Source organism: Gallinula chloropus (assembly GCF_964237585.1).
Source record: "Gallinula chloropus genome assembly, chromosome: Z".
Taxonomy (NCBI): domain Eukaryota; kingdom Metazoa; phylum Chordata; class Aves; order Gruiformes; family Rallidae; genus Gallinula; species Gallinula chloropus.
The window spans coordinates 19,678,014-19,702,661 of NC_140089.1; the positions used below are offsets into that span (position 1 = coordinate 19,678,014).

The 24,648-nt window shown below is 43.2% G+C and overlaps 1 long non-coding RNA gene across 2 annotated transcripts; it reads right to left on the reverse strand.

Moving 5' to 3' along the window:
• Window positions 1-837: 837 nt before the first annotated feature.
• Window positions 838-21,154, reverse strand: LOC311203552. 2 transcript variants are annotated; one of them, XR_014617981.1, is made up of 3 exons: window positions 20,982-21,154; window positions 20,658-20,807; window positions 838-877 (listed from the first exon to the last, which is right to left on the reverse strand). It is a non-coding gene; the product is annotated as an uncharacterized lncRNA (long non-coding RNA). The 2 variants fall into 2 exon arrangements; XR_014617982.1 differs by lacking the exon at window positions 838-877 and adding an exon at window positions 17,406-17,475.
• Between the last annotated feature and the right edge of the window lie 3,494 nt (window positions 21,155-24,648).

The window sequence follows — 24,648 nt, forward strand, 5'->3', positions numbered from 1 at the left end:
TTTTCCACTCTTATTCTTGTTTGAACTGTTCAAATTTTTCTACCATTTTTCTGAATCACCCTAATCGATCTTTCCCCATGACCTCTATCCTCTAATTATTATAGGATTACACTCCCTTCTTGGCAATTGTGGGTAGTGTGTCCTTTTGAGATTGTAATCATCGGGTTTAGGGATCTCCAGTACCAACTTTCTCCATTCCCATCTGCTGTACATCCATTAACCTGAGTAGTCCACCAAACATTGCTCCAAGAGGGGCAAGGAGGACCCTCCCCACAAAGTGTCCAACCTTGTACCAGTTCAGGACACATGTACTTTTCTGCATTGCCCAGTGCCCTTTGGTTCTCTAGACCCCCACATTCCAAAATCTGGCAAGCATCAAACACCATGCTCTGTAGCCTGGTCCCCTCTGGAATGCTGAATGGCAATTTCATTTGATTATTAAGTAGGGCAATCCTGCCTTCATGATATTATAAACAACATATTAACATTATTTTAAAAATTTTCATCCTTTTACAGGCCCAGACACAATACATAAATACTAGTGCAATAAAAACTACAAACAAAATGTTTACTACTGAAACAGTGTTTCAGACAGTTTTTAAATTATTGCTTCTTCAGTTTGATGAGCAGAGGATTCTCGGTGGGCTGTTTGTCCTCAGAAGGAGGTTCCATTGGTCCTTTGAGCTGGCTGTAATGAGTCCAGCTTTTCTCAGCAGTCCTTACCGCAGTTTTGGTTACCAATTGAACCTGGAAAGGGCCTACCCACTCAGGCTGCAGCTTGGATTCCTTCCATGACTTAATCAGAACCCATTCCCTAGGTTGGATAGCATGGACTGCAAATTCCAATGGTGGAGTTTGTGCAAAGAGTCCGTTACTCCTGAGGAAGGATAAAGAAGGGGACAGCCCCAGTATATAGTTTTTAAGAAAAGTACCTTTGGTTTCAAACCTTGGCATTTTTCCTATTTCATCCATATAAGACAAGCCAAACAACATTTCATGGGGAGATACACCTAAGTCTTTCCTAGGTGCAGTCTGAATTCTCAGTAAGGCAATATGCAAGCATTTAATCCAGGGTAATTTAGTTTTTAAAATTAACTTTGATAGTTGTTTCTTTAGTGTCTGATTAATCCATTCAACTTTACCAGATGAGAGTGGATGCCTGGGAGTATAAAAGTCCCAGGATATCCCTAATCCTTCCATAGTCCCTTGGAGCACCTTGGATGTAAAGTGACTGAATCTACATTTTCAACTATTCCATACCTGGGAATAATTTGTTCTAGAATGATTTTAATTACCCCTGCAGCTGTGGCTGTAGCCATTGGATATGCTTCTACCCATCCTATCAGATGGTCAACTAAGACTCCCTTTGTGTAAAATATACATTATTTCCCTCATAACTTGTTTATTTAGCATTTCTCATCTATCTGGGAGAATCAACTTTCCTCCTTCTGTTTCAATAGTTCCCAATTCCTTCAACTCTTTTTTCTCTCCTTCAGTGAAAGTTGGAATCCCCTTTGTTTCAGACACACAAGGATTAAGACTGCACATCCTAACTAATTGAGACCCTAAGGGAGCTTTTTTGGCTACCTCATCTATCAATCTGTGTTCTCTAGCTTCCAATGAGTTTCCTTTCTGATGCCCACTTATATGGATTACTGCAATTTCTCTTGGTAGGAGTAAATTCCCCATGAACCAGCTACTTTCCTTTACTGTTAATCCTCTTTCTTCTCAAATGTTTGAACTACCCCAAAAACACACCTTGAATCAGTGTAAATCATCCCTTCTATCCCTCCTAACAGTTGTAATGCTTGATTTAAAGCATATAATTCACATATCTGGGCAGACAAATTGTTAGGTAGTCTTCCTGATTTTTTTACACTTTGATTTCCTCCATCAATAATTCCATAACCATTGTGTCTTTTCCCCTGTTTGTTTCTCGAGGACCCATCAATAAATAAATGGAGACCTGCTGGCAAGGGTAGGTCCCTCAAGCCAGGTCACACTTTGGTATGATACTCAATTATATCCAGGCCGTCGTGTTCAAGCTGTTGGTTATTTGTCTCCCCTTTAGATCGAAAGGTTGCAGGATCAAGGCATGAATCAGCAGTTAGAAACTGAGTCATTTTTGTCCATTAAAATTGCCTCATCCTTCAAAATCCTAGAATCAGTGAGCCATCCTCCTGCCTTCTGGGTCAGAATTGTCCTTACTTGATGTGGAGTACTCACTACAAGTGCTCCTCCGAAAGTTAGTTGTCTGCTTTCTTCCACCAGGAGGGCTGTGGCTGCTACTGCCTGTACACATTGTGGCCACCCTCAAGATACTGGACAAACAGGCAATCAGCTGTCACTTGCCTCCCCACTCTTGGGTTAACCTCCCAGGGCTGTTCCCTTATCTGCGGTAGGAAACAGGTGGAGCCGTTTGCCAAGGGAGGAGGGCAATGCTAACACAGGAACACAGATCAAACTTTGTTTTAATTCCTGTATTCTTTTTCTTCATTAGTCCATACTAAGTCATTAGGCTCTTCTTCTAACAATTTAAAATAGAATCCCTCTTGTCAGTGCATATACTTCAATCTATAGGTGACAATAGCCTGTAAGTCCCCAAAAATTTAGCAGCTCTTTTTTTTTAGTTTTCAGGAGAGGTACTTCAGCTACTCCTTTTATCCTTTCTGGATTTATCCTCCATTGGCCTTCACTGATTAGATGTCCTAAAATATTTAACTTCTTTTTCCATGTACTGTAGTTTTGGTACTCTTAGTCCCTGTTTCCCCATTAAATTTAACAAAGCATTTGTGTTTTCCCTTATGATTCCCGTCTTTTTTCCCTGAGATTGAAAGATTATCTACGTATGAGATGGTCTCGGAGAACAGGAGAAGTGCCTGGAGACTGGAGGATAGCCCATGTCACTCCAGTCTGTAAAAAGGGCAAGAAGGAGGATCCCAGCAACTATAGGCCAGTCAGCCTCACTTCTGTCCCTGGAAAGGTGATGGAACAGCTTGTTCTGGATGCCACCTCCAAGCAATTGGATGAGAAGAAGGTCATGAGGAGTAGTCAGCATGGATTCACCAAGGGGAGATCGTGCTTGACCAATCTCATAGCCTTCTATGATCTCATGACAGGCTGGGTAGATGGAGGGAGAGCAGTGGATGTCATCTACCTTGACTTCAGCAAGGCCTTTGATACTGTCTCCCATGACATCCTGATAGCAAAGCTGAGAGAGCATGGGATAGAGGAGTGGACAGTGAGGTGGGTTGAGAATTGGCTGTCGGACCCAGCTCAGAGGGTGGTGATCAGTGGAGCAGAGTCTGAATGGAGACCTGTGACTAGTGGTGTTCCCCAGGGCTCAGTGTTGGGTCCAGTCCTGTTTAATATCTTCATTGACGACCTTGATGAGGGAATAGCATCCACCCTCAGCAAGTACACCGATGATACACAGCTGGGAGGAGTGGCTGACACGCAGGAACACTGCGCTGCCATCCAGAGAGACCTGGACAGGCTGGAGAGCTGGGCAGGGAGAAACCAGATGAGGTTCAACAAAAGCAAGTGTAGAGTCCTGCACCTGGGAAGGAATGACTGTTTGTATCAGTACAGGCTGGGGGATGACCTGCTGGAGAAGAGCTCTGTGGAGAAGGACCTGGGGGTCCTGGTGGATGACAGGTTGGCCATGAGCCAGCAGTGTGCCCTGGTGGCTAAGAGAGCCAATGGGATCCTGGGGTGCATCAGGAGGAGTGTGGCCAGCAGGTCGAAGGAGGTGATCCTCCCCCTCTACTCTGCCCTGGTCAGGCCCCACCTGGAGTATTGTGTCCAGTTCTGGGCTCCCTGGTATAAAAGTGACAGGGATCTCCTGGAGAGAGTCCAGAGAAGGGCTATGAAGATGATTAAGGGCCTGGAGCATCTCTCCTATGAGGAAAGGCTGAGTGAGCTGGGGCTGTTCAGCCTGGAGAAAAGAAGACTAAAGGGGGACCTTATTAATGTTTATAAATATCTTAAGTATGGGATGCAGGGGGAATCAGCCAGCCCCTTTTCAGTGGTCTGTGGGGACAGGACAAGGGGCAATGGCTGCAAGCTGGAGCACAGGAAGTTCCGCATCAACATACAGAAGAACTTTTTCCCAGTGAGGGTGACAGAGCCCTGGGACAGGCTGCCCAGGGAGGTGGTGGAGTCTCCTTCTCAGGAGATATTCCAGACCCGTCTGGACGCCTGTCTGAGTGATATGTCCTAGGGAGCTGCTTTGGCAGGGGGTTGGACTCCATGATCTCTCGAGGTCCCTTCCAACCCCTATGACTCTGTGATTCTATGATATTGTAGAATGGTAACTTCAGTTGGGACTTTAAATTTCTCTAATATTTGTTCCAATGCTTGTCCAAATAAATTTGGCGATTCGGTAAATCCTTGAGGTACAAATGTCCATCCAAATTGTTGTTTCTGTCCTGCACAAAGATCTTCCCATTCAAAAGAAAACCTTTCACGATCTGTAACCAGGTAGACTGCTTTGGCAGAGGTTAAACCCCCTTGCATTCCAACTGACCTCAGATTGCTCTGGGTGGCTGGGGGTGGCTGGGCTTAACCCCTGAGCGATGTCCAATTACGTGCTTCTTGGCTGGGGGGACGGGGGGTGGCATTCATTCCACACCCTCCCCCTGCTGCACCGTGGGATCTCACCCACGGGAGACAGTCCTCCATGAACTTCTCCAACGTGAGCCCTTTCCCACAGGGCTTTATCTCTTTATCACAGTGTCTCTCAGTCCCAGTCCTCCATGGGATTCCAAGCCTCCCCCCAGCAAACCTGTTCTGACGCAAAACTCTCTCTCACTCATCTCTGTGTCTCTGATTCTCCTCATGGCTGTAAGTGCTGGCAGGGGCTTGTTCCAATGTAGGGTCACAGTGTCTTCTCTATGTCTTCACCTGCTCCATCCAGCGTGGAGCCCCTCCACGGGCTGCAGGTGGGGTCTTGGCCTTTTCCATGGGTTTCTCCCGTGCTGCAGGGGCATCTTTCTCTCCAGCACCTGGGTCGCCTCCTCCCCCACCCTTTCCCAGCCCTGGTGTCTGCACAGCTCATTACATCTTCTCACTCCCTTCTCCGGTGGCAAAATGCAGCTGCTTCCAGGTTGTTTTCTCCTATATGTGATTCTCAGAGACGCTGTGACCACTTCTTGGGCTGCGACTTTGGCCTTGAATTGCTCGTTGTTTATAGTCGAGGCTGGCAGAAAACTGTAACTGCTGCTTAAAGAAACCGTCTCAGAACCACAGCCTCACAAAACTGCAACAGAGAGGGATTGCAATATCTACCACCACAGAGCTGAGGTGTCACATCAGTGTCAGGTGAGGGGTTGCAGCGCTGGGTGCACTGGGGGTTGCTCCACTGTGGACGTGCACACTAAGGTGGCAGTTCTTCTTGGTTATATACAGTTCAATGATACTTATTCATTAGGTTGCCTCATACACCTGTACATATTCATAACCTGTCCCGCTTCATATTAAAATGAGTTCCAAGAAGTGATTTCCATAAACTCCTCCCAACTGCGCCTGCTCACTGCTGTTTGGTGGTGGTCGTTGAGGGTCGTGGGGATGAAGTCAGATGGCTCCTCTTTGTCACCGCAAGTAACCTTCTGTTTTGCACAGACTCAGTTACCCCTTGACTCTGATTCAAACTACAAGTTTGGTTTCAGCAGGTTTTGTATACCTTCAAGGACAAGGGGGAACTTGAACTACTTAAATGCTTTGCCTGAATTTATGACCAATTACGAGGTAACAAGGAATTAATGAAACAGATGGGGGTGGAGGCGGGGAGGGGCTGGAAGTTGTCAAAGAAGTCATTTTATTTTCAAAGAGCACATAGTCCTCATCTTCAAAGGTCATTAAGGGAGTCATCTTTTCTTAGATCAGTGCATTCTCACTTAAAATGTCCCTGTTTACCACACTGATAACACCCCTAAGAGAGAACTGTTCTGTGGTAACTGCCAAGGTCTTCCCATGCCTCTGCCAATTCCTCTTCTATTTACATTTCTCACCGCCCCCCCCCCAATCCCCCCCCCGCCTTTTGACCAACTTTCCCCTCTACCTCTCTGGGAGACTGGCTCTATTCTTCACAGAATTCCACACAAGGTTGGGAAAGACCTTTGAAGATCATCAAGTCCAACCATTCCCATCCTATGCTAAACCATATCCTTAAGTACCTCATCAATCCTTTTTTTGAACACATCCAAGGAAGGTGACACAACCACATCCCTGGGCAGCCTGTTCCAGGCCCTGACAACTCTTTCAGTAAATATTTTTTTTTCTAATATCCAATCTAAACCTGCCCTGGCACAGCTTCATGCCATTTCCCCTTGTCCTATCTCCTGTCACCTGGCTGAAGAGACCATCGCCCACCGCTCGACAACCTCCTCTTCACCAAGCTAAACAGCACCTGCTCCCTCAGACGTTCCTCATAGGATTTGCCCTCCAGCCCCTTCACCAGCCTGGTTGCCCTTCTCTGCACTTGCTCAAGGACCTCAATGTCCTTCTTATGGTGAGGAGCCCAGAACTGCACACAGTACTCAAGGTGTGGACTCACCAATGCCGAGTACAGGGGCACAATCATTTCCCCAGACCTACTGGCCAGAATGTTTTTGATACAAGCCAGGATGCCATTGGCTTTCTTGGCTGCCTGGGCACACTGCTGGCTCATATTCAGCCTGCAGTCAACCAACACCCCAGGTCCTTCTCTGCCTGACAGCTCTCCAGCCAGTCTTCCCCAAGCCTGTAGCGCTGCATGGGGTTGTTCTGTCCCATGTGCAGCACTCTACACTTGGCCATGTTAAACTTCATCCCACTTGGTCTCAGCCCATCGGTCCAGTCTGTTCAGATCCCTCTGAAGAGCCTCCCTACCCTCAGGCAGTTCAACACTTCCTCCTAGTTTAGTGTCATCTGCAAACTTACTGAGGGAGCATTCAATCCCTTCATTGAGGTCATTGATAAAGATGTTGAATAAGACTGGACCCAGGACTGAGCCCTGGGGGACGTCACTCGTGACCAAGTGCCACTACCTGATCCACAGCAGATACTATCATTTTTGGTTTCTGCTTCTGTTTTTCTTCTTCCCTTTTCACAAACATCTTCTGGGCCTCCCTCAGTAAATCTTCCAAAGATCTTTCACTCCAACCATCCATTTTCTGTACTTTCCTCCTAATACCGGGCCACACTTTGGTCACAAAATGGATCTTCAGAAGACCTTGAGCTACAGGATCTTCAGGACTCATACCCAAGTATTTCCTCATTTGGTCTCTTAGCCATTGTAAAAATGCTGAGGGTGTCTCATCATTTTCCTGCTCGGTCTCAAAAACTTTAGTAAGGTTCTGAGACTTAGGAACAGCCTTCTTTATACCTTCTATTATTAGGTCTCTCAAATCTCTCATGGTAGTCCGATGTACTGGATCATTATTATTCCAGTTTGGGTCCACATTAAGAAATTTTTGTTCAACCGGGATGACTCCCTGGCCTGGTGGGTTTCTTTTTTTCCCATTCCTTCATGGCTGCCTGCCTAATAATTCCTCTTTCTTCCCCAGCAAATACAATATTAGTTATAGACATCATCTCCTGCCAGGTGTAAAAATTAGGTCCCAGGAACTGATCCAGCTAATCCCATGTGATCCTCAATTAAAGGTTTTGTTTTCTTTTTAAAATTTCTTACTTCTGTACTTATGAGCAGGGAACTAACATGGCACACTTGTCCATTCCTAGGGGAACTTCTCAGAGAGAATATAGTTCCTTGGTTATTCTCCTCCTAGTGGGATGTTTCTTTCCTGAGGGCATAGGGTATTTCAAAGTACCTCTCTTGGATTGTTCCAATTCTTCATTGAACCCAGAGTAAGTGGGCTGAGCAGGAGCACTGGTCTTAGTGTCCTGGTCAATCTCTTGTTTTTCTAGGGGTGGCATAGAGTCTAGTAAGGAGCCTGCCTCGGGGTTCTGCAAGGGAGGGTTAGGATCTACAGGGGTTAGATTATGGGGGATGGTGGTGGTGATGTGTAAACATTTTAAGGGATCCCACATTTTGGAATCCTCAGTCTTTTCCTTATAATCTCTCTCAGTTGTTCTTAATGGAAAAAATTGTGCAACATACCCCCCTTTCCAGTAGGAGGCATAGTCTGATTCTTCTTGAGAAAGGGGCTTTTTCTTATTAACATACAACTTTAAGGATTGGCATATCCAATCTTCCTCTGCCCTGTATTTTGGCCAAGACAGCTGAGGGTTTAATACTTTCCTTGGACCAAGTAAAACAACAGTACTGTATCATCTTTTTCTTGCCCTTATGCCTAGTACAAGACATCTTTCCAATTTGTCAACATCCTCCCTAAGGGCCTGTCTGGAGCAATGATTCCAGGGCTTCTCTCTTCACCCACCATTTTCTTTTTAAGCCAGCTATCCTTATTTCCCATTCAGTCCCTTGGAGAATTTTTCATAAGAAAGACACCTTCTGCTTTGCCTTTCTCCAGACACTTCCCTCGCAGAAAGGCAGGACCTGTGGATCCAGGCTCTGCTCTCGCTTTGTACTTAACTGTACATCTTTTACAGACAGACAGACACATACCCATGCCCCCAAACCCCCCAGAATGTCCCGACCAGCAAGACAATACTTAACGTCCTATTTTCTTACCTTGTGCTGTGCAGAGTTGCCTGGCCTTTATGACAGTGCCTACTGTCCTTCCCTCAGGTTCACTAGGTCTATTGGTCTCAGGATTTAGTCACTCCACTGCTGGAACCCCTGTTGATGATATTCAGCGGCAGGACCCCCTCACCACCATGACGTCTCTCTCCTAGAGGAGGCCCCAAGCTGTTAGAAACACTACAGGTCCTAAGGAAGGACCCGCAGCAGCTGTGCGTTAGAGAAGCTGCACTTTGTTACACGTGCTTGCAAGGGCTGGTGTCTTAGAGAGGCAGCACCCCTGTGGTCAGAGTTCTCAGCATTTTATACCCTATTCCCGTCTGAAATCCCTCCCTTGTTTACCTACGACTTAGGCACTTCCAAGGCTTACAGGCCCAACCGAGGCACCTGCCTTCTTCACATGGCGTGCCGGGCAGGTTCCTGCTTTCCCTCGATGAAGAAAAGGATTCATGAGCTTCCTGAGCAAAATGCGGCATCTAAGTTATCTATTGTTCATCTTACATAGCCCTTAACCGTTGCCCATTTGTTAACATATCTTGATTGACAATTGTCTTCCTTTTACCCATAAGACATAGCTTTTTTTTTCCTATAGGGCCACTTCAGTCTTTGGTAAATGATTCTTGATGAGATAGCTCGAGTCTGTTATTCGTCAAGTCAGTATAGAAAAATATAACACTTATTCTACAAATGCAAAAGCAGCATTGCTCAGCATTTTCTACAACTTGTCCTCCAGTAAATAGTTATTTTTACAACATGAAAGAGATTCAAAAGGAGAAATCAAAGATCATGTCCATCCTTATATCAATTTTCAGTTCTGCAGTAAATCAGGCAGAGTAGTAAAAAGAAAACTCAGCTCCAGAATTAACTGACAGGGTAGGTCTGGAGTTCTGTTTTGGTCCTTGGGAAAAGGTGGGTGTGCTTGCTGCAACGCCTGTCGTGACGAGAGGGAAGGATGCAGCCAGCCAATATGGTCAATAAAGCAAGCTTCAACTTTACTGCAAGCACACACTTCCTTTTATACTATTCCTACCACGTGTTACACTTGTCGTATCCCAATTGGCTCTTAACTAAAAGTGACATTTACAATACTCCACCCATCTTGTAGCCTGGGAATCATGTCTCTTTCTCAGCCCCAGGAACACTAAATCCTTATCACACCTCCTGCTCCCACATCTTGTGGCCATGCTGTATGACACACAAAAATACACTGACCGATCCTTGACCCTTCTGTTCTCACCAAGACGGCGTGGGGCCCAGTCTTACTGAACTACCCAGGCGACTGCTTGGACACCTGCTCCATGGGCTCATGGCCTTGCTTCTCAGGCCATTCTGCAACAGGTGCTAATCTGCCGAGTACTTGGTGCCAAAGCTCCACGGCATTGTTAGCAAGACAAAAGCTGAAGGACCTGTAATAAAGAGGAGTAAATGAAGTAAACTATAAAACACTTTTGAAGCCCACCAAGAGATTATGGGATGGGGTAGGTGAGTGGGTGATCATGAGCTCTCATAATGGAAAAGTTGACCATTCCTTGGAAACTCTGTGAATATGAATATTTGTCCTGTATAAAAGCTGTGTCACTGGCCCTTTGCTGAGCGAACATGAGGAGGAGCAATCCCCCATGCTGCACAGCACTGCAGCAAAGAATGCCTGCTTCATAGCCACCAAGGCTAGTGAGTTTTGGTTTTGGCTTGTCACGGTATCAGATGCTACTTCATAATCCTCTAGCCTTAACCTGGTGACTCCTGAGTTAGCTTGGGGAACCTGTGAATATCATTCTCAGCACAGCATGAGAAGCCTGGGCTTCAGTCTTTGAGGACTGAGGATTTTGCAAGACAGAGGTACCCTGAAGGCTCTGACAGAGTTGCAGGTGTGGATTAAAGTGAGATGGCAGCTGTTTTACCAACTGACCCTCGGATCTTTGCTGTTTTCAGTGGAACACACTTTTTGTTTCAGATTGCTTTTAAGTATTGTCTGATAACTGAGATACTTATTCTTCTTTTGAGCTACCTGTGCCAGAGGAGGCAGCTTCAGCCATTTTTACTTACATTGGTTACTGTGGACTAGTAGGACCTGTATGTCTCTTCAGAGTGTTCCAAATCACCTCCTCCTTCATGGGACAAGACGTACATTTCATGGTTGTTCACAACTGAAGTGATCCTGTGCAGTTTGTGGCTTCCTAGTTCTCTCTTTCCAGCTATTTTCTTAAAGCCTCACTAGATAGACAAAATCAATCTTGACCTAAGAAATTAAATTTGTAAACCTGTCATCAAATAACCAATCAACAAAGCAGGAGGGGAAAGATGATCCAAGATTATCGTGCAGAGCAGGAAAGAAAGTGTCTGGTAGAATCTGCAGAATAAATAGATCCCCAAAATCAGTCATCAAGAGAAGGTGAGATCACTTCCTTTTCTTTTGGACTGGGGACAGCGAGCGTAAAACATGATCTGAGTAAAGAAGATGGCAGACTGCCTGTAAGGACCTTTTAAGCCTGATCAGCTTTGCCCTGGTGACTAAGGACCACCAAGGAGTGCAGCTGTCAGGGCTATGTAGGTCAGCACCGCTGTGTCATGTGCTCATACTCCCTCTCATAGATTTGTTTACAACTACTCATTTTGTATACATAGAGATAATGACTAATAGTAATTAAAAACTATTATCAACATGAACTGCTTATGAAAATCAAGGCTTCTGAAGCTTGAGTCCTGCGTGATATGTCCATTTCCTGAACAGCCCAGTCAAAGTGATAGCCAATTCCCTAAATGCTGTCCTGAAGAATGCTAATGAGCCACAGTGGTACAAGCAGTTCCTTTCTTCTGAAACACGTGGAAGCAGCTGCAAAAAGACTGAAGAAACCTGCAGAATGGAGGAAACTCAAGAGTTTGCATTTCTTCTTTCCTACTTAGCAGCTGAGATAAGTTTCTTTTCTCCTGAGGTAGTTAAGAGTCTCCTTTTGCCTATGTTTAAGGCCGTAGGTATGGATGTAATTTCAGGCAGACAAAATGAGATCTTATGGCTGAGGAAATGTTTCCTGTTATTTGAGCAGTAAACCACAAAAAGCTGTTCTTCACCTCTACAGCCCTTCAGTATGCAATTCTGTGAACAGGAGACTTCGAAAGGTATTGTCATAAGATACATTAGTCTGTGTGGCCATCAAACCTTTCTAGAAATTTATTTGTGTGAAACAATTAAAAAAAAATCACTCTACTGTTTTAAATCTCAAAGTACATTCCTTGGTATGCTTTACCTTCCTGCACAAACTCACCTAATGTGGTAAAGCTTCACCATTTTAAGTATCTCAGCTTTTAAAAAATCTTTGCTTTGGGCTTGCTTTTGCAGATTTTATGTATGTAGCAGACAGTGTATTATTGCTATAAACAGCAATATCCAGATATTGATTCCTGCTTACAAGCCAGGACAGTGCTCAATTTTTGATAGACTAAAATGACTAAAATAAACCGGTCAGGTTATAATACAATTTAATGTTTCTTTTTACTGCCCTTCACACTTGAAGAACCAGCCCTGAACAACTTTGACATCTGCAAAACATTTGAAGGGCAGTCAAGTGTGCTAACTACTAACACAGTTTTATCCTGCAGTTTTAGTGTGATTTGTGCAAAGTCATGCTGTGGAGGAAAAAATCACCAGACCTTAAAACTGCTTGAATTTATCCTTTCTTTTAAGGTTCAGTGCATTTTCTAACCTCTGTTCTCATGTTTTCAAAAGTGCAGTGAACAAGAAACGAGCTCGTTAGTGTCTTAAAAAGTCTATGCTTGTGATAGTTCATTACATGAAAGCCAGCAGACAGGACACCCCGAGAAAGTAGCAGATTTAGATTAATGGTTTAGGTGAACATGAAATTTAGCTGCAACCGAAATGAAGTACTTTCTGTACATGTACATCCCCATATACAGCTTCACAAAGAAAGAGGTTGAGAGCTGCTGCTGAAGTAGCAGTGGCCATCAGGGAGTCGGAAGAAGGGAGGTTCTTGAGGAAGTTGAGACCCTTGTTCCTTTCTGAAATACCCCACGCGCTCTCTTGTGGAGTCTTAAGTCTTACTGAGAATTTGTGCACACATATTCACAGACACTGAGTACCTTGATTTTCAATATATTAAATAAGTGTAGTTGTAAGTAAGAAGTTCAGATTGGTTAGGATTTGTTTCAGAATGTCAGTGCTGGGGTTGGTTTGTGTGTTTTGGGGTTGGTTTGGTGGGTTGGTGGCTTTTATTTTAAGCCGTGTAATGCAGTTGCAGATGTTACATTACAGAATGAACTTCGAGAGCTAAGCCGTGAGCTAGGGAAGCCGCTGCCTGGGGGGGCCCTGCGTGCCCCGGGACAGCTCAGGACCCCCGCTTCACAGGTCCAGCCCAGGATGCCCGGCCCGGCTGGGACCCAGCGGGCTCTTCCTGCGATGCACCAGAGGGAGCTCTTGGTCACAAGAACTTGCCTTTGCTCTTCCCTTTTTCCTGTGGGAAGTATATTCCGTGCCTAAGCTTTTCTTTCTGTTAAGTGATAAATAGATGTTGGAAAGCTAAATAAAAAAAAAAATAAGATAAGATTATTTTAAAAAAGTAAAAAAGACAGTCTCGGCCAAAGGTAGTGAAGGTGTAGTGCCAGGGGATGGGCTGCGACACCCAAGGCTTACGCATCGGTCAGGCTTCTAGTTCAGCAGCAAAAGCCATGAGTCACTTTAGGTACCAGGACTCACTAAAAAAAAAAAAGGACAGGGATCTCCTGGAGAGAGTCCAAAGAAGGGCCACGCAGATGATTAGGGGCCTGGAACATCTCCCCTATGAGGAAAGGCTGAGTAAGCTGGGACTCTTTAGCCTTGAGAAAAGAAGACTAAGGGGGGACCTAATTAAAGTTTATAATTATCTGAAGCAGGGGATGCAGGGGGAATCAGCCAGCCCCTTTTCAGTGGTCTGTGGAGACAGGACAAGGGGCAATGGCTGCAAGTTGGAGCACAGGAAGTTCCACACCAACATGTGGAAGAACTTTTACACAGCGAGGGTGACAGAGTCCTGGGACAGGCTGCCCAGGGAGGTGGTGGAGTCTCCTTCTCTGGAGATATTCAAGACCTGTCTGGACACCTATCTGAGTGATATGAGCTGGGGAGCTGCTTTGGCAGGGGGGTTGGACTCGATGATCTCTTGAGGTCCCTTCGAACCCCTACAATTCTATGATTCTATGATTCTATGATTCATATGACACCTTCATCCGTGAGGCTCACCAGCACACACAGCCTGAGCAGGGGGCTGCGAAAGCTTTTCATGGGAAATGAAGAAATGTCAGTGTGTCGATGGCAGTCACGGCCTGCACTCGGCAATAGGCAGGGGTTATTTTCTGATCAGCATTCATGGGCCGGATTCCTCTCTGGGGACAGGTGCCTGCACCAGGCCTGATACACAACACGTAGCGCTGGGGTGAGGCAGTAGGGGCCTTCCCCAGTAACTCAGTTTCTTTAGGATTTATGAAGTGAAGAACGTGGTAAATATTAGTTGGTCAGCAACGAACTGTGTAAAGGATGTGCAAAGTTCCACCTAAAGGACTACGATGTTAGCACATCCTGTGCATTGTGATAGCTCAGGGGAAACAGCTCATCTCTGAGAAGGAGAAAGAACAGGAGAGCCCTCAAGTGTGCGGAACCAGCTCCGTGGCATTGTTAGCAAGACTAAAGCTCACCAAGAGGACCTGTAAGGAAGAGGAGTAAATGAAGTAAATGATAATCAAATATCTTTGAAACCCATCCAGAGATTGTAATGTGTGGAAAAACTAACCATTCCTTGGAAACCCTATGAATATGCATATATGTCTTCTATAAAAGCTGTGTCACTGGCCCTTTACAGCACGTGCATTAGGAGGAGCGATCCCCTGTGCTGCACAGCGCTGCAAGGAAGAAGCAGAGAATCATAGAATGGTTAGGGCTGGAAAGGACCTTAAAGATCTGCCATGAGCAGGGACACCCTCCAATAGTTCAGGTTGCCCAAAGCCCCATCCAGCCTGGCCTTTAACACTTCCAGAGAGGGGGCAGCCACCACTTCCCTGGGCACCTGTGCTAGTGCCTCACCTAGCTCACTGTGAGGTATTCACCACCTTCATAGTGAATACCTCACAGTGAATACCTGCAGAATAGTCACCAAGATTATTGAGTTTTGATTTTGTCTTTTCATGGCATCATTTCAAGGGCTCAATGTGTGTGAAAGGCTGGTTTCTGGCTGTTCTCTAGCTGAACCTGGGTGGACTGTGTGAAGGGGAGAGATCTGGTGAGGGGCTGAAGGACCTCAGGAAGAGATAGACAGTGAAAGGTTTGCCACACTGAAGTAGACAGGAGCCCCAAATGGTGCCCTGGCCAGATGTTAAGTGAAGAATCTGAAGAATGCAGGTGTCCTTCCCTCAACAGTCATCCCATCAGCTTGCTTTTTGTTTTGTTTTCTGGTTTTGTCCCAGTCATGGCTGAATTTTGATAATGCTGTTACACTCGTCTCATGAAAGAATGACCTGTTCTTCCACATGTGCAACTTTATCCACGGAGAACAGAGGTAAATAAAATAAAACACTTAATAAAAACAGTCCACTCTTTACAGCTATATGTAGCCAGTCATTGTACAGAGATATCATTTTCTCTGCAGAAATTGTTTCAGTTAAAGCACTTTAAAAATATTGTGGTTTCATAAGTGACGGACAGGTTTTGAAAGACCACAGACACCTTTATGCAAAAGAATTCAATATATTTCTCTCTTCAGTTGTATACTTGAATGGTTCTTCTGCATTCATAGTTATCCCAGCTATTCATCCTCAGGCTGTAGTTATGCACTGAAAAATGAATGTATCGGTCTGTTACCTTCTGCCGTGCTGTATTTACTGCTTACAGGCAGCAGTCAATTGAACAAATAAAGCCTTTAACATGGGTGGCTCTCTAGTAAATATGCTACTCTTAATATTTCCCAAGGGAGGCAACACAGAATTTAATGTAAGTGAAACAAGATACCCATCTGGTACACTATCTGGCTGTCCACCCAGTCTGCTGGTTCAAAAACCATCTGTCTTAATCTCGGGCAAAATGAGACAAGATGTTGAGTATGTAAAAGGTACCAGATCAGTGTTAGTATTGCAAGTGTCATCAGTGTTCTAAGCCAAAGGAAGTTTCTACATTTCATCTTACACATAGCTAACACAGTAACAGGGTTGTTAATATTTGGAAAGCAAAAAGATCAGGTATGCTGTGGATCAGCTAGCATTTTCTTTTGTGGCTTTTCTCATTTGTTCTGCATGCTTTGTTGCCTCTAAGATATTTGACATACTGGTACATTTAGGTATTCTTCCAGAAAAGAGAAACATCTGGAAAAGCAATATATTATTAAGGTGTTTAAAAATATGAGTCCAAGTCTGGATGTGGCAACCTATAACAGAAGAAGTCTAAGCAAAATTCATCCAGTAAATAAATCCAGGTAGGAAAACCGAAACATGTAGCAATGTCATGTATAAATAACAGAGAGGATAGAGCCAAGTGTGTTGCTTGAAAAAAAATAGGATTACTGGGAAAAGCGAGCAATTTAGGTGGGATCAAAAATAAGAACAACAAAAGGGCTACCCAGGACCTCATAGATGTTAGAGAATTTCCTTGCCATTCTGCCAAACAGGATATACACACATGATTGTGCATTTTGGGGCTTAAGTTTAGATGGAGAAAGATGGAAGCTCTTTGTAGTCCTCATTCTTCTGTGTGGCCGCAAGAGAAGCGAAGGGTCTGTAAAGTGCCTATTGCAGCAAGAGTCACACTCAAATAATTTTTATACGATTCACCAGAGCATTCAAAAAAATAGCTGCAAGTGAAGCATGGCTAGAAGTGCTCTGAACTTGGGTGACAGGTGATGACAACTTCTGATAACACAGGAGGGATTGTCTGCCATCATCACTAAGAGGACAAGAGAGGGACTCTCTTTGAACAGTTACACAAAATGTTTCATAAATGTGCTGATGTGACTGTGGGAAAAAAAAAATCTTGATTATAAAAAGTGCCTCGGTTTGTAGAACTGTGCAAAGGCATTGCAGATACCGGCTTCTGGAAGTGGTAACAAGAGAAGTGGAAAGGGAATGGGAAACCCCCCCAAATTATTTGGCTTCTTGCATGTCCACAGGATGATGAGTAACATATTGACTGTTTCAGAGTCCTTGGATTTCACATGATGAAATTGTGATTGTGACAGAAAATAAGCTGCTGAATGGTGTGCTTTCAGAAAGAAAAAATTATGTGTACACATTGTCTCTTTTTTGTGTTTGCATAGAAAAAAGTGAAGGATTAATTGGTAGGCAAGAGGTAGAAGAGTATCATATGCCTCCCTAATTTGCTCTGCAACTAGTTCTCATAAAGAAATACAGATACAAAACCTTAAGTATGATCTTACCAGCATCTAAATCCAAAGCCTAATTTAAGGGAAATCTCAGAGATTACACTAGGGCAGGACTGGTAATGGGCAGATCCTCTGCCCAGAACGCAGTCTTTCAGAAAATGGTTCTCTTTACTACAGGTTGGCTCAGAATCCCAGCCTCTAAAAAGAGCCTTACCACAGCCGCACAGAGCTTTCTCAGTGCAGATTGCTCAAGACTTCAGGCTTGGAGCCTGGAGTCAAAACTGAACAAAAGCCTGTCTGGTTAAGAAGAATTTATTTGCAGCAACCTCAGTTCCACAATGGCAAAGCTCTGCCAGCCGCATGAGGCGCAGCAGGGGGGAGAAAGAGAATCCAAGAGGGAACTTGGCTTTGTACCTATTGCAGCCGTAGTCATCCTTTTTTGAACAGAATTCAGCTGTCAGCCATGTGGAAGACAAACACCTGTGAGGAAGTACAGGAACAGCTGGTATTAGAGGTGATGCAGCAACCAGCGTCTCCTGCGCTCCCTGCCAAGTCCCACCATCCTGGTAGTGATGCAAGCCCTGCTGTAAAAACTAATGCGTTGGGATGAATGAGGATACCCAACGGGCAACTGGGGGGGATATTTTCTTTGAAAGAAATAAAAAAGCAAAGATGATGCCATGTTTTTATGGGTTGTTTGTTGTTGTTGTTGTTGTTGCAGTTCTTTATTGTAACTTGAGCATGGGGAAATGGTAACATTAATTGACAATAAAACTGTCCTGCTTTCTTTCTCTTAAGGCTTCTATTCCAGACTCATAGTTTCTGTTTCAGCATCCTGTAATTTCTCTGGTAACCATCTCATCTGACCCTTGAGAACATATTTTCAAAGTGTTTACTTAGATAATACACCTAAACTGGAATTGTTTATTGTTTGTCTTTATAAAGGATGCTATAAAGTCCATGGGACCTATCACAGTGATGTGAAACAGGTAGCTATCAATAGGTTAATAGATAACCAGGGTTTATTACCAGTACTGGGTATGAAATCAGGGAGATCTCCTTGCTTGTGTTTTGTGTTATGTTAAAAAAATCTGATTGTGGCTGGTACTTAATCACAGACTTGGAAAGGCAATAGGCTTGTGCCAATCTGAAAAATGTAATACATTCCTATGGCCACCTTCCAAAACCCTTCAGTGACTTCTGCTGGCAGTTTTGCAACATACTTTGGGTCCCAGCGGCTCAGAGGCTTTTTTCAGTGCAAAGAGTTAATCTTTTTTTGTTAGAGAAAGTGGCAAACAGAGACTCTGACAAACTTAGCATAGAGTGATACAGGCATTTTGTGGCAGACGGGGGGAATTTTAAAGTGACTGTGGGAGGGAAGCAAGACCAAGAACGCAAGGGTTTGCTTCAACAGTTATGTTTGCTTATGGACAGAAGAAAGAGTAGAACACTATTGAGTGAGAAGCTGTAAGAAAAGTCAGTCTGCTAGGACAGGTATTTATTTTATGTTCTTGGTATTTATTTCATCTTCTTGTTGCAAGAAAGTGTAGCTGCTAATTTTTCAACTTCTATTTTACACTTTGTGATAGTCACACATTTTCAGTACAAAAACAAGATAGTATGTAATAATTAAAGCTGTAAATAATAAAAAAAATCAAGGTTCTGGCTTAATGTTATGTTTTTAATTTGCTTAATAACTTAAAGTACAGTCAGGTTTTTCACAAGGGCTTTTTCTACATTAAATGAAACAGAAAGCTGGCAGGATAAAACACTGCAGAGAAAATTATTTCAAAGGATTCAGGGGCTTAATTTAGAACACTGATTCCTTTGTGTAAGTCACATGAACCTGCATTTTTATTCAATATCTTTATTATCAGATTACAGAATATTGTTGTTGATATTGATAACTTTGTAGAATGAGGCTGAATGGAGGTTCCAATGGATTCAAGTTTTTCTTCTGGAATTTAGATGCTCAGAGTATATGCTATGCTCATTAATCTAAGTTAGAATTTACGTTTCTAGGTTGACACTATTGCTAACTAGTGAGGACTTTAAATTGTAGGGCTGCATCTGCAAAAAAATTTAGCCATCACCATTTCTGCAGTATGAAAGTCTAGACACCAGTACATAGAATCATAGAATGCTTTGGTTTGGAAGGGATGTAGTCCTGGTGACAAAGAGAATGCATAGTTTCTTTCACTCACAGATACCCTTTGCATTTTTAAAATACTAGAGGTAGCAGAAAGTGGGAAAACATGAGAAAATGAAAATACTCAGTTTCCTTCCAGGAGTAGTAGGCATGTTGTGTTTTGCATTCTTGAAGCAACTTTGAGTTTGGATAGGTGACAAAAATAAAACTGAGACTATGAGTAATACTTTTCATAACAGCATGTTTACAAATTGGAGAGGGAATCTTTATAAAATTACTGGATTTTTTCCCCAGTATATACATCCTTTCCCTTTTAAAACATATCACTATGCTTCTGCAGTTTATGACTAGTTTCTTAACTTTCTGTGTTTGCCAAAGAACACATATACATTCCTTCCTTGTGTTTGTCTATACAGAATATTAGCCATAATTTAAGGACAAGAGGAATCCAGCGTGACTGTCCTACACGACTTTTCTATTCCATCAGTGTTACATAGAGAGTAGAGGAAACTCTTTAATCCTGACCTCATCTCTCCAAGAAAATAAAGGAATACAGGCAGGGAAAATAAACATATTATTTTTTTTTCTTTCTCCAGAAATAGCGAATTCTTTCACTGTGAGGTCAGTTCTTCCCAGTTCAAAAGGATCATGTACTTGAGTGCGGAGACACTCAAACTTTGCTGTGGATCAGTACATAATACCCCTAATGCAGCCACCTGATCATCTATCTGTGCACCTGAACCTACGGGTCACCTGGCTGAGCGCTTCTCTGTCACTTCTACAGTAGGACAGAAAAGCTATAACTCAGCACATTTCATAGGGAGTAAAAAGGTGAACCAGCTAGTTGGGTAAAGTGTCATTGCAGACAAGAACTATAGCACTGAGCATGATGCATTCCATCGGAGGGTAGCAGCATCTCAAAAATTAAGGCATTCTGTATCTTGTTTTCATATCAATAGGTATCTAAGTTGCACATTTATGCAATTAGTAATTTGCCACACTGATTAAAAAAGGAAGTGTACACAGTTATATAATGGGAGATACATGGTTGCAATTGCTAAATCATTTGCACCTGTGCAAAGGGAGTGCAAAACCAGGCAGTTTATGCTTGCTTTGCAAAATGGAAATACTAATAAAAGATTGGGAAACAGATGTAATCGGAAAAGGTGAGTTTGGGCAAAGGAGGATCCTGCACTGCTCGTCTCTGGTAGAACTAAGTGATTTTACAGACTGGTGTGCCCAAAGAAGTTGTTGTGCTACCACATATGAATATGTTGGCTTCTAATGTTAAAAAAGTATTCCCTCTCACCTTCTCCTGCAGAGGGAGGAGAAAGATCAACTGTCTTTTTAGACAGCAGAAATCGGTACAGCTAGAAAACAGGATGATTATTTACTTCAATGGAAAAACAGAGGAGCTCACTTGTTCTCAGACTCACTTAAGCAAATCAGTTTACCCTGTGAAGAGATGTATTTCAAAGGAAGGTAGAATTGAATATGTAAAGGTAACTTTTACCTTCCTGGAATTCCTTCTTAGCTTAGCTGTATCATTCAGGTACTCTTCCACTTCTATCAGGTGTAAGGCCTCCAAGGGTTAGATGCTCATCTTCCTGAAATGATACTCTTCTGTCCTGTTGATATGATTTTTGTAGTTGTGGCTCCATACCTAAAAAAGGAGTACAAAGCTTTCTTTCAAAACTGTCAAAATCTTGTCATCCCCCCTGTCCCATCCCCCATCCCCTGTTTCTTTTTTGCTCCAATTTAAAAAGCATGTCAACAGAGATGTTTGACTCAGAGAAAGCAATACTGCTGAAAATAGAATATGAAGGTTAAGCAGTACCATATAGTTTGGAGAACTCAGTAAAAACACCCCAGAAGCTGTGGGTGAAATCCAGGCTGTAAATTCAGTCAGTGGCAAATTTCCCATTGACACCCTTAGGCCACATTTTCTCCCTCAGTATCCAGCCGGTAACTCCAGACATGATACCTCCATATATTCACTGCAGTAACAAAGCAGTAGCAACAGCACTGCAGGGAGGGATTGGAGCACAGCACCCAGACTGCAGTTAGTTTAAGAGCCTTAACTCAAACTTTGATTTTATCTGCTTGTCAAACAAAGGATCACCTGTACTATAGCTGCACCTCTGCCAGCCAACTAAGGTCAGAGAAAAGGGTTTTGTAGTGCTTTAGATTAGATTGGTTACCTTCTATTTAAGGAAATGCACAAGTAATGCATATGTAAAATTAAAGAGAGTTTTTCTTTTCTTCTTGTTCCTGCTTCTTGTGAAGAACAGTAGGTCCTTTTCTCTTGGAGCACCAGCCTTGAGAGGAGCAGCAGTCTATAAATTAGCCTAATCTGCATTATTTCACTTCAGAAATTAAGACCCTCTTTACTTTGTGAGTCCTGAGCATGAAGAACAAAGGAAATTCACTGCACAATGGAGAGCAGCAAAAACTGATTTACCAAGGGAAGAGTAATTTTTGTTAGGCTTTTGTTTGTTTGCTTGCTTTACTAATTGCTATTTGTCTTCAATAACAAATTCTTGTAATGAAGATTTCAGGAGGGGCACTTATCAACATTGGGTCTGTACTTAGGAACCTGTGGCGGTACCCTTTTTTTCTTCTGAGTAATTGTTGAGCAAGCTCCCAAGTCCAGTGTTTATACCTTACACTTTCCAGGGTGGAATAATAAACATCCTTCCATTCCCATTTAAAACATCCCTTGCAGTTCATTTTCTGACACCCTGTGCAGCCATATGGATGCAGTATCATCCGCTGCCTTCTAGCGTCGCATGTGTACCTAACGCACCCATGAAAACAACCTTCCAAATTGCTGGTGGTCTGGAGAACAGCCCCAGATTTTCCCCAGCTAAAACTCTCCGGTCTGTTTCCAACGAAACGCTGTGCTCTTGCACACAAGGCATGCATTTATGCTGGTTAAGCACCAATTTTTATCAGCAGAGTGTGCACAGTGAAGCCTGTTTGACTCAAATGCGGAAGAATAAATTGGTTTACTCAGTTAAAAGCTTTGATCTGGCAAGTACAGATATTAGGTAGAGCTAAAGGAATCCATAGTGCCTATGGATCCTAATTTACTTTTGGCCTCTAAAGCAGAATGCTGAAGGTAGAAAGGAATTAATTCACTTGCATGGAGTGTTGAGTTCCTGAGAGATGCATTTTTCTTCCTAACAGCTTCCATTCTTCATATAACCTCTTGCTAGTCAAATAGGAATCTAAATTATCATTGTGCCTCATGTTAGTGCAAAATCAACAAACATCCTTGGCCTTCTCACAAAACACCAGCTGCAAGCTGCAGGATCTTCAGTGACACATGCTCAGGAAGGGAAGCCTGACTTTGTTTAAGGGCATGAAGTTTACTATCAGATTTACTTCTTTTAAGTGGATGGATGAAGCCAAAAGAGCTAGCTATCAAAAAGGGTACATGTATTTTTTTAAATATTCCTTTAGGGTGTGCCTGCCACCCTAAGACTTGGAAATAGTCAAAATGCTGTGTTCTGTCCAAAGAACTGCTACAAAGGTAGTATGAAATTTTTATGACCATTAACTTGAAACCGGTGCAACAATTTAGCCATAATCCTCAAAATTACCAATCAGCCTTTTTCACCTAGTCAGCTATTTGCTGTGATGTGAAATGAGGAAACAGTTGGATGAGATAAACAAGCAACTTCTTATCGTGGCAAAATCGAAGTGTGCAACTGCAGAAGCAAAATAGCTTTTTACATTCTGTTTTTTAGCAGTTACTGATTCTTGTCTTATTGTTAAACTCCGTTTTGCCATTTCTGTGTCCACGCTTTGTGTTGCCTTAAAAAAATCCCACAATTATCCTTCCTGCCCACTTTTTTTTTTTTAAAGCATTTGCCACATTCCCAGCTGTTACAAGAAATTTAAGCATACAGATTGGTTTACTCAGGTGTTTTCGCTAACAAAGGTCAAGAGGATTGGGTTATAAATATGTAAATCATTAATTGTAGTGTGTGTTCCTTTTACTGTGTTGCTGAGAATTGCGCAGAAGAACAGAGATTAAATACTTCCCTGTAGGCTGCTGTTGTTTTCTCTCCATGCTGGAGTTAACTCTGCCCTGGTGCAAGGTGTCAGCTCAGTGGTATTGGTTCCTTCTGCCAGCCACTTGAGCATCCACAAAGAAGTAATGTTACATAGGGTTTTCTGTGATTGGAGTCCTTGCTTTTCCTGGAGAGCAGAGCCTTGGCTGGAGGTGCTATCATATCAAGCAGTGTAAAGGTGTCCACCTGACATTTTTTCAGATGTGCTGATACAAGTTTATACCAGCAAGGAGCTTTGAGCAGGTCTGGGAGCTCATAGGCTTGGGTGACTGATCCCAGAGCACGTCCCATCTGAATACTCCCCACTGAGTACAGTGGGAACATATCTGATCTTAAAGTGAAGTTTGTGATTTATTAGTTCCATATTGGTGACCATCTGTAAACAAAAGCCTATATCCCCAGAAGATGCTTATAAGTTAAGGGTCAAATCTACTCCTGTTGCAGTGTGGTACCCTCTGAGGGTAGAGATCAGCTGTGGAGTAAATACCAGGGATCTAGGGCAGATGCTGGTGGGTGCAGTCTAAACTTTTCAAATTGAGGTGGTTTGTCACCAAGTGTCTTCATGCATACAGCAGTAACAAGTGTCAGGCTCGGAACATCACTGGCAGAGCAGTATTACACTCAAACTTAACATGCTTCATTTCTGGGTGGAAGTTTGGGCATATTTTGGAGCTCGAAGGGCAGGCTGTGCCCCTCTGGACTGTGGAGCTCAGGCTGAAGAGCCTGTCATTAGGGTTCTGGGAGTTGCAGTCTGGCTGACTGGCAAGTCCAGACCCAAGGGTAATCTTGAATGGTATCGCACTGATACTGCAGACATACCCAGGGCATGCAACACTTGATGCATGTGCTTCTCATGGCAGAAGATGGACTTCCATCAACAGTTATCACTGAAGAGGAAATTTTTAATGGACAAGATGCTTTCTTACCAGCAGTAAGATTAACTAACACTCAAGGAAAGCTTGGAAAAGCAAGTAATGAAATCTTATGGAAGAGGCAAAAACTGCAAAGTATCTAGCTTTGGAAAAGATATGTAAGAACCAATAGTGAGAGCTGTGATAATGTTTTGGCATTCAAATGCAACTAGCAACCTTAGACTTTATGCCAGTTCAGCACTGGGTGTGAAACCCTTGGCAGTTTGCCTTGACTTCACAGCATTTTTAGGTCTAGAGACGGAGAGACCAGAGAGAGAGAGAGCAAAGACTTGAGTATTAAGAAGATTTTATAAGTCTTCTTTCATTTCTCATTTCTTCTTACAAGAAACTATTCACGCCTGTTGGGATGGTGGAGGACCTAACTCGCAGGGATATGGTTAGGCAAACAAACCACATCCTCCATTTCTTTCAGAGTTTGGGCTCCAATGCACAAAAGAATTTAAATATTTCTTGTCAAGGAAAGACATCATCAGATAAGATTCTCATGGAGTGA